The following is an 11,535-nucleotide window of genomic DNA, read 5'->3' as shown; positions in this document are numbered from 1 at the left end:
TCTCTGTTGTTAATTTCCACAAAGTTAATTTCCACAAAGTTAATTTCCACAAAGTGAATGTTGAAATATGTTGTAAAAATATAGGTATAAAAGTTAAAAGTTATGAGCAGAAACTGGAGGGATTGTGGGATAAAATGAATTCATTAATGGTCCACATTAAACACTGAAGTCAATAATTGGCTTGCGTAATGATCCCTTCTCCAGAGTTAGCCTGGAACTCTCTCTTAAAAAGAAAATTGACAGACAGGCATAACCTGTTTTCCTCCTTTTATCTGAAATATCAGCAGTTCTCTGGTACAGTAAAGCAATTTTTATTTGTGCTGTAACTACATGGGAATTTCACAATAAAATATAAAATGCTTTGATGTTTCACTACAAAGATAGGTGCTAATCTTCTGCTTAGGTCTTTAAAGTCAGCCACAGTTGGAACTTGCCTCTGGCTTCCTGCTTGCACACCCACACATGCATCACAGGCATAAAATACAAAAGTCCCCCCCACAACTTTAACCACACCCCTGTAATACCTTATCCATATTAATTTACTCTATACTGACTGATAAATACTGGATAATGGATGAGGCTTTCGTCTCGGTAAACAGTGCAGGTCGACCTCCTCCAGTTTGGATAATACCTTCCATAAATGATTCAATGTGTCATCGGATAAAGAGGAGAAGCCTCATTACTAGACTAAAGGACATGTTACTACATCTGAGCCCACTTGTTGCTGGGAGTAATATGCTTGTCAACTTAGATGCACTGCTGGATTGAATGCCTCTGGTGTCACAAACAGTGACACACGTTTTTATAAAATTAACACAATCCTTTACCAATGTGCCAATGTGGTCAGTAAATAACACATCCGGATAAGTGCCATTGCTAGCTCTTCTATACTCTCATAGTCATTGGTATTGGTGGGTTTATGCCAACCATATTTTACCAAAAATAGCACAGTGTCAGTCTAGCCCTACAGTAATCAGATGTCAAATAAAAGAAATTTACCTCACCATAGGTACTGACTAGGAAGGATGATGTCTCTGAGGGATTGGCAGGGGGTTTCCGCAAGAAAACTCTGAGACACGTCATCTTGGAGAGAGCATGCTAGCTGCTACTGCAGACAGGGTGGTTTCAGTAGCTAAAAAGAAGACAGAGAAACCTGATCCTGCTTTGTTCATGAGCGTGTGTGTGTGTGTGTGTGTGTGTGTGTGTGTGTGTGTGTGTGTGTGCAGGCAGTCAGACAGAATAACAAACATATCTGACCCAGACCCTTTTTTATATATTTTGCTCCCAAGGAGCCGGAAATTTTTGTAACTTTTTACAATGGACTTGCTCAACAGCCCTCCATGGTTTTTGAAGGTCTTTCACAGTTGTCTTTCAGACATTGGCTGCTTTTTCATTCTTTTTCAGTCGTGACAGAGGAAGGTTTTTCTTTTTTGTTAAACCACGTAACACTGACTTATTTATCATTCACTAACAACTCAAACAACTGAAAAAGAGAAGCAATTTTAAATTTAGGCTCTTTCCAGGCTGTCACAAAAGCAGATAATTTGTTCCTAATCCTTTAGCTCAATCTGTGAAAAATGCCAGCAAGGTGATTCTCAAAGTGCTATTAGCTGAAAACCTGGCATATCTCAGCATGCCTTGCAGTGTATTCTTAAAAAATTAAGGAAACTGGCAAAAAGGGAGGGCAAAAGACGAGGTGGCAAACGTGAAAAACTGTCCATAGAAGAGCTTCAAGAGTCCTGGAGCTGTGTGTGAAAGCTGTGTAAGAGAGTTCCGGCTGTATTAAAGAATAAAGCAATGAGAAGAGAAGAAAATATTGACTTTCAAGCTCATTAGAGTTGTTCGTGCTCTGTTTCTGCCTTTTTTGCTGCATTTCCATTTACTTGAATTACATGCATTTCAATCTGTGCCCCTATTTCCAATTTTTATGGCAAAATTATACATTTTACATGCTCAATGTATTATGATTTGCCTTGTATGCCTTTAACAGCACATTTTTACTGATTAACCTGAATTTTATGATTGTGTACTTTACCTATTTCTTACTATTCCTAATGAGCTACCAAGTAGCAGCGACAGCTTTCCATATGAAGTTAAACAATACGACTGCTGCCTGATAGTGAAAAAGCATCCATTGGATGTATGAGCTGGTTGGTTTAGCACCATTTGCAGATTTGGAGACATATGGGTGACATTCACTGTACTAGACAGCTGTCAGATGGATTTGGCAAATGTTGACATACAAGAGTGTTATTGAAAAGTGAGAGCCAAGGTTAAGATATGAAAAGACTGCCCAGATTCGATCTCTTCATTCCCCGAGGTTAAAGTATTTTGCTTATATAGTTTTTAAAAGGTCAGAACTTATTTTTTTGATAAATATATTTTTCACACTAAGGTTAAAATTAACTACATGGCAGATTTATTTTGTTTCTTTGAGAAATGTGGTGATCAATTCGAGCTAACAGGAAACAGAACAGAAACGACAGCCGCCTCTAGAGCAAACAACAGAAAGACAAAAAACATGTTTTAATACCCTGATTGAATAATCACCAGGGGAGCACTGTCAAACAGATAAAACTAATCCAGTGTTGTGTTTGCATGCCAAAAATCCAGATTACTTTTGCAGCATGACTTAACACACCTTTGGGTGAAATGTGACACAAGAGCAATGGCTCTAGCACATTGTTTTGACGTCTTTGCTAGTGGCAGTGTACCAGTAACCGAGAGATGAACTTTCCAAATTAATCCCGATTACCAAGCAGACCACCCACCAAGAAGGCACCCAAATCGAGCTCTATTTAAAGGCGACGAAAAAACGGAATCTGGTTAATGGATTTCCCCTCGCCTAGAGCACAAATCAGCAAGTATTGTGCACACAGCATGCTGAGAAAGATAGCGTGCACTCAGAAGCTAATGTAGGCTGACAAAAATGATATCAGTTATCTCTTTCTCCTGCCTCTTGTCCCTTCCCCGGGACTTTAAAAAGTCACGATCATTTTCCCTTTCCTCTTATTCTGTCCACCCAGAAAAAGCCCCCTTTTTCCCTTTTTTTGGGTCCTTATCAGTTACAGTGAAAGGAAAACAAAGGACTTCTCTGAAACCCATACTGCGTTTCCCTGAAAGGAAAGATGGTCAGATAATGCTACTGTGGAATGGCCTGTTTAGGGGTGGGGGGAATGGGTATCCATATGTCAGTCTCTCACACCGAAAATATACACACTGTGTTTGCAGCTTTCAACGGAAATAATAGACTATTCAAACTCCCAAAAGTCCACTCTACCCTGTCTATGTTTAAACAGACAAGTTATACAAGTCCTCTCCGGTATATCCTGCTTTATTCCACAATATGTGCTCCAAAATAGCACACTGGAGAACAGTTGTACCAACGTGTCATATTTTATTGTCTCATAATTTTACTGCTTTTTCTCGCCCATTGCTGTTTTGTTTGTTTTTTTAGGATTTTACTTCCATCTAATACAGTCTAATTTGCACATTTTCACTGATGCACTTTGGTTTTGCACAAACCTTTGGATTTTAACTAGTTTTAAAGTTAAATATTAGTACTTTCCATGGGGTTTCAAGTAGAGTAACCGAGAAATAATTTATATTTTTTACAGTCTGTCAAGCTAACATTGTGTGGCAAGCCCTAACGTACCATGACCTGAGTGCAGCAGTAGTTTTAGTCCCTAGATGGCCAATATCACATGCCTCCAGTTGTGTTCCAAAGCCACAGTGACCCAATGATTAGATCTAGCAAATAATCCTATGTCCCCATAGGGCTGACACTCAGGAAGTGCAGGAAGTGCAACAGAAAGCTACAAAGCAGAGAAATGTGAAGAAGAGGCAATATTAGGTACTAGTGGAAGAAGAAGGTAAAGGCGAGAGAGACTTAATTAAGATCGGAGTGATAAGCAGGCAAGAATGGGACAAGTTCCCTGAAGAGAAGAATTTTCAATTTGCCCTGGAAGACAGCAGATGACTGTGCAGTTTTTTGACTGCAGGTGAATTCTATCATTGTTGAATCATAAAGGGAGAAGACTACATCCTCAGATGGCCACAGGGACTGCTAAGCACCTGTTGGAGGCGGACTGAAGAGCATGTCTTCTAACTTGTTTCACTGAGTAACAGTCTATTAAGCCTATCAAAAAAACAAAAGCAATAATGACACAAAAGATCATCATGTGAAGCGAAAAAAGCCTTAATTACAGAAACATTAAAAAAAGAGTACAGACACAAACTTACCATTTATGTTAAAATGCACCCAGTGCAACCAATGCAATGTGTTAGTTAGCAAGGTGCATCCATAGCACACAGACACCAGCTAATTACAGCTTAGTAGGTACTTTCAATTGTTCCCTTATTTTCCATGGGGTCACCACAGCATATGGATCCATATGTCTGATTTGGTAAAGATTTTAAGCTGGATGCCTTTCCTGATCTAAGATTTTTGCTGGGTTTGGGACTGGCACAAGGTGTGTGTGTGTGTGTGTGTGTGTGTGTGTGTGTGTGTGTGTGTGTGTGTGTGTGTGTGTGTGTGTGTGTGTGTGTGTGTGTGCCATCCAAGACTGAGAGGACACACAGACACGCGCGCACACACACAAGTCCCTCCCACACCATGGACCACACTAGAGCACAGGTTAAACTCTTGAATAAGCTACACCACACAGCGATCCATATTGTTATTCGGCACATAACTCCATTAAAGAAAAAGGCAATAATATGACGAACATGTTCAATAGGATCGGTTCAGTGATTTCACTGCAAAGGCTAAGCAGTGTCAATTCAAATATCAAGTTTGAAACCATTTGTAGTATAATCTAAATATTATTATGATGGAAATACTTTACTCATTCACTTATTTATGATTGAACAGGTATTCTGAAGATCAACACTGATCAAGACTGCTTGAAAAAACAAACTGTAGATAAGCATCAGCCAGCAGCAGTATCTGAACTGTGTTTGGATGATAGGTCTCACAGTACTACACACAGACTATACTCTGTTAACTGTAGTCTAGGTTCCTGTCTTGCATCTGGTCTTGTTTTTCCTAGAAACCCTGGGAACCCTTTTTTTCATTTCAGGTGCTTTTATGAGCTTGGTACTTATGGTATCTTGTGGTATGTTATGATTTTGTAGGTTAAGTAGTTACCATTTTCTTGTACTTGTTCTGTCAAACTCTGCAGATTTCCACGTAACTTTTTACATTTCACTTTGCTACTTTACATGTTTTTACGCTGTCCGTCTCACAGACACATTACTGAACTGTATGGTGGACTAACATTAAACACGCAACACAGCAGTCTAACCTTGTGCCTGAATGGCTTTTTTTCCTACTTAATTATTAATAGGAAAGGCCAACAACAGAGACATGGCCTACACTCTTTTTAACTAGAGGCTCTTTGAGATTATGATTAATAACCAATAAAGTGGGCTTCAAAGAGTACACATAGTTCTGGGCTACAAACAAACCCAGAAGGACATATAATCAATCTCCCATTATGTCCCTAAACTTGAAAGAAGCAGTCCTTTTAAAAGATTTTCCTTCCTTTTTCAGTGAATTAAAAAAAGGCTACGCTGAATGACAATATCTGCTGTACCCTTTCTAAGTGTGGGATAAATGTTCAGAAAGGTTCGACTAATGTGTCTTTGTATAGGGCACACATATGTTTGAGGAGTTTTAGATGCCAAAGCTTTCAAGCGTTTGAGTCTCTACTTTTAGATTTTTGAATGTTCTTGCGTTCATACTTCTGCTCATTCATTCATTCATTCAGTTATTAAGGTAATAAGAAAGTATCAAGAGTGGACCTATTATCTTAACTTTTTCTCATGGCTTCTATTGTAACCGTAACACTACAAACTAAGTCAGGGCAAGTACAATAAAATTCACTCACATTGATTTTAACTGAAAGAAACCTCAATATAGGCATATGAAAATGATTTTAATACTTTTACTATATTTATCTTAATCTATTCTAAACTATTTAGAAATGTTGTCCAAAAGTATGTGTGTGGAATAACATGAATCTTTGTTGCTTTTTATGCTGTTCCCACTGAATTCATGGAACATTAGAGCAAACAAAATGCAATAGCACAACCTACTGAGCAAAATATGAAATGCACTGTGGATGTTTTGCTCTATATGAACATACTAGAAGAAACATCACTGATGGAAAAACAAGAAAAGAAAAAAAGAATAAGTTAAATATTACCATGCTGAAAATACACCCATTTTATCTTAATTGTTTGCTTAATTCAGATATGGTAATATAAATTCACTGGCCAGTTCATAAGGTACACCTTGCTAGTGTTGGGCTCAATTTGCCTTCAGAGCTACCTTAATTTTTTGTATCTCTTTCTGGATTGGTGACTGTGGAGGCCATTTGAGTACATCATTGTCATGATCAAGGAACCAATTAAATGATCTAAGCTCTGTGACACAGCATGTTAACCTCCTAGAAGCAGCCTTTGGTCATGAAGGGATGAACCTGGATGACAGCAATGGTATTTAAATAATGCTTGGTATATCCCCCAACACAATTGCAGCAGCCGAAACTGTTGATATAAGGCAGGATGGATCCATGCTTTCATGTTCTTTATGCCAAATTCTGACCTTAACATCTGAATGTTACAGTAGAAATTAAGACTCAGTGGATCATGCAATATTTATCTTCTATTGGTGGCCAAACATCCTGCATCCTGCAGCTTAAATTTAGGTTAAAATTGTGTGAAAGAGGTCAAATCAAATTCATTGCTGAAATTTCAAATTGTAGTTAAAACTGGTGCTCAAAATGAGAACCATAAAAAATAAACACTGGGACTTGTTACACATACACATCCACATTCACTCACATGCACACAGTCGTACCAAACTTGAGCATCGCCCATCTTTACCTTTTGATACTTTCTTTCAAACTCTTAAAAAAGCACATATGTCAGCTCATTAAAATTAAGAGAAAATTAATTATAGTGAAGACTTCAGACTGGTTTGTGAACTGCAGCATCATGCAGGAGAGCCAGAGTTATAATTTTAAGGTACCATCCCAACAAGAATTCTTTATTGAGGTTTTAAAATACCTGGTTGCTAAAACATAATTGCATTTTCTGTCTAGGTCCCATCAGGTGAACTGAAACAATTGAGAAGTGATCTTTGAACTGGCCTCCAAAGTCACTATCACATGCCTGTATGATTTGTCAAAAGAGTCATTTATTTTGAAGGACAGTGAAATCCTTTGCAAAACGTCAAACAGCTCTGACCGCTTCACCTCCTCCGTAACAATTTAAATACTGGAGATTTTCAGTGGAGTTGACACCGCAAGATAACACAATTCTCATTGTTTCCTGGTACACTTGTGGCTCTAATTGCTGAACATCTCCAATATTGAATAAGGACTTTAATTGGGTAGTTGCACATGTGGGAGAGATGACTGCAGGAGAATTGTGTTTCACTCCCCCAAAACCTCTTAGACAGATCTATATCTCAAGTTTCTTTTTTTTTTGTTATTCTCTTTTTATTAAACAACCTATATAAACACAAATAATCCAAAATAAACATATAATCAAGAACAGACGTAAATAATAAAAAAAAATAAAAAATAAAAATAAGAAAAACAGACGGGTGTACCTTCTAGTGTGTATGTACTCGCACACACATATTCACTCACACACCCATATTCTTAAGCATACATACACATACCTACTTACATATGTGTTCACTTGTAGTCTCATACATACTAACATATACATATAAACACATAACGATTCAGAAATGTGGCATATATAGTTACAGAGATTCAAACAAGATCGGGTCTCCTTAACCGGATGTAGTGTTTCCATTTACCCCAAATTTCACTAAATATATCAAACTGGAGTCTTTTAATGAAGGTAATTCTTTCCATTTTAAACATCCCATGTACAGTCTCATGCCAATCACCCAGTGATGGAATTTTCACACTAAGCCATTTCTTGGTAATAATTTTACGGGCAGCCAAACTCAGGATACCATACAACTGCTTAGACATTTTATCTACATTTACTGAGTATAAATATCCAAACAAAAGTTCGTCCCAATTAAAGGGAAGCTGCATACCAAAAATAATCTGCAACTCAGAGTGGATCAATACCCAAAAAATGTTGATCCTTGGGCAAGACCAGAACAGATGAAAATGTTTTACTCCTTGGGCCCCACAATTTCTCCAGCAATTAGAGTGATTAAAATAATGTTTACTTTGTGCAGGGGTAATAAAAAACCTACAGATACTCTTCCAACCGTAACATCTCCATGTATTAGAACTAGAAATTCTCCACTGAAAAGCGCACTGCTCATACCAAATGTTATCTGATATTGCTATATTTGTTTCATTTTCCCATTTTTTTTTGATGTAGGTAGTATTCCACTTCTTAACCTCTTGTATACCCTTGTACAATCTTGAAATCACCTTAAGGCCTGTGTCAGCCTGATAAGCCTTGACAAATATACTCAGAACAGGTAAAGAAAAAAGATCTGTTCTCTTAGGTATAAAATTATATAGATGATGCCTAATTTGTAAGAACCTAAAAAAGTCCGTTTTACTTAACTGGTATTGATCTTTTATTGATTGGAAGTCCCTAAGAATTCCCTTATCGTAAAACATACAATATGTCGTTAAACCTTGTCCAGACCATTTTTTATATCTTACGTCTAATTCATTAGGTAAAAAATCACTGTCAAAAGCGCACCATCTTAAAATCCTAACCTCTTCAATCCAATCATTCTTATTAAGAAATTGTAACCAGAGTTTTAAAGGTAGGTTAATCCATTGGTTTCCTTGATGAATTTGTTTTTTAATAAGTGTCACATCCCCTAGAATTGCCTGAATTGGAGAATCTTTTAAGGTCACTGTTTCTAGTTCTTTCCATCTCGCTTGATAATCTACATTACACCAACACACTAATGTCCTCAATTGAGCAGAAATATAATAGTCTTTCAAACATGGGAACCCCAACCCTCCTTTGTCTTTAGCCAACTGAATAGTTTGGTACTTAATCCGTGGTTTTTTCCCCTGCCATATAAACCTAGAGATTATTTTGTCCCATTCCCGAAATTGTTTGTCAGTTATTTCTACAGGGAGTGTTTGGAATAGGTAGAGCATCCTGGGCAAGATATTCATTTTAACTGTATCTATACGTGATTCAAAATTTAAAAATGGTAATAAATTCCATCTTTTAATATCCTCATTTATTTTATAACTTAAAGGATTAAAGTTTGCATTGTATATCTTAGACAGATCTTTAGTAATATTTACTCCAAGATACTTCATCTGCTCCGTTTCCCATTTCAAATTGGCTTTAGCCTTAATTTCATAATTGGGCTCATAGTTAAAAGTTAATATCTGAGTCTTCGATATATTTAGTTTATAACCTGATATTGAACTAAAGATCTCCAGAAGTGACAATAGCTTGGGGAAAGTAGTGTTTGGATTTGTCAAATAAATCAAAATATCGTCAGCAAACAAGGAAATCTTATGCTCTCGACCCCTAATCTTGACTCCAGTAATAGTATTGCTTTGTATTACACTTTGACTCAGGGCCTCTATGAAGAGAGCAAAGAGTGAGGGGCTTAGAGGACAACCCTGACGTGTCCCTCTCTGTAGGTTAAAAACATTTGAAAGCGCCCCGTTAACTTTGATTCTTGCCTTTGGTGATTTATATAATGCTTGTATAATCCTGATAAACGATTGATGGAATCCGAATTTGCCCATGACTTTGTATAAAAATTCCCAATTAACCCGATCGAAGGCCTTTTCTGCATCTAAGCTCATAAGGACCATCTGAATTTTATTTTTCCTAACATAATCAATAACGTGTAGTGTTCGGCGAACATTATCTTGCGTTTGTCTCTGCTTAATAAAACCAGTCTGATCCAAACTAATTATCTGAACAAGAATATTTTCAATTCTTTTGGCAAGAATGTATGTAAATATCTTAAAGTCCTGGTTAAGAACACTAATGGGGCGGTAATTTCCACAGTCAAGCCTGTCCTTTCCTTCTTTAGCTATTATAGAGATAGAAGCCTCATTCCAAGATGGGGGAATTACTCCCGTCTTTAAAATATAGTTGGCTTATAAATTAAAAAAACAACAATTAGAAAATACAATATATAAAATAAAGGACCCTCAAACAAATAACATTGTGTATAAACTTGAAGATATACAGTCAGCCTTCCTAAAATTCTACAAAGAACTATATACACAACCTAGAGTGGATATTAAAGGTATGATATCTTTTTTAGATTCATTCGACTTACCAAAGTTGAATGAAAAACAGAATATAACCCTAATCAAGGACATATCTGAATTTGAAATTAAAAAAGCTATTACAAAATTGAAACCGAATAAATGCCCAGGCCCAGATGGATTCCCATCAGACTGGTATAAAGAAATGAAAGAGGTACTGATTCCTCTGATGAGAACATCATTCAACTATATCTCAAGTTTCAAACACAGTAAAATCGGCAAATACAAAAAAAGATCAATACCCCCAGGTATGAAGAAAAAACAGGCAGTGGCATCAGGAAGAGGTTGTCCTTCACGACTATTGCTTTGACTGACAGAATTGCCAGTTAATGCCAGTATACAGAGTTAATCTTCTTATTCTTGTTCATACTCATGTCCAAATAACAATGAGCTTTTCGGAAACAGGGTTGTGAGAAAGGCACTACAGTGGTACAGTCTGGTCTCACTGGAGGAAGGGTGAGGGTCTGCTTTGCATCCTCAGGACTTCCTGTTTGTGCTCCAGTTTGTAGATATCTGACTTATTGACTTTATTCTAAAGATCCATTCAACAGAACCACAATTCTGTCTTTCAGCAGCACATTTAGCAAGTGCTTTGCAGTAAATGTAATCTCCCACCAGATGGCGACAAAATGTGACACACTGTGAACTGAGGCGCGCGTGCACACACACAAGCACATACATGAACCCAGAGCACTCATTTTGTAACTTAAGATTAACCTTAATAATGAATTATTTACTGGATACCCGACACTCAGCAACATTGGACCTTTTAAACAGCGTAGTTTTGAGTGAAAAAATCGGATGATGTAGCAATTCCGTGTTCGTGAAGTTGATGTAAAACTAAACGTATAGGAGGAAATTATTTAATAATAATTAATAATAATTGTTAAAAAAACGCTACTATGACTCCCAGTAACTCTATGCCTAGACTTTATAGAAAGTGAGATGGACCTTTTATGTTCCAGCCAGATAAGACATATTGGTATCCTGAGAATATTTGCACAGCCACATTACTATGTCAAATATACCATTAAACATTTTATGCTTTTACTTGTATTTAAGTTTGAAAATGCTCTTAGCCTGCCTACCTTATTTGCTTGAAGTGAGAAGTAGAACTCTTTGGGTTAAATAAATAAATAAATAAATAAATAAATAAACAATTTGCAGTTTGTATTTAAAATCATTTTTCTACGTTAACCATGCCAGGAATTAACATTAATGTTTTAGGTATGATAAAATATGCACTTAGGAGTAGCTAATTGAG

The sequence above is a fragment of the Copadichromis virginalis genome, linkage group LG7 (assembly GCF_057382275.1).
Source record: "Copadichromis virginalis isolate Kocher_CV1m ecotype Utaka linkage group LG7, C_Virginalis_male_GT1.1, whole genome shotgun sequence".
In the NCBI taxonomy this organism is placed as follows: domain Eukaryota; kingdom Metazoa; phylum Chordata; class Actinopteri; order Cichliformes; family Cichlidae; genus Copadichromis; species Copadichromis virginalis.
Note: the sequence above shows the minus strand (reverse complement) of the source record.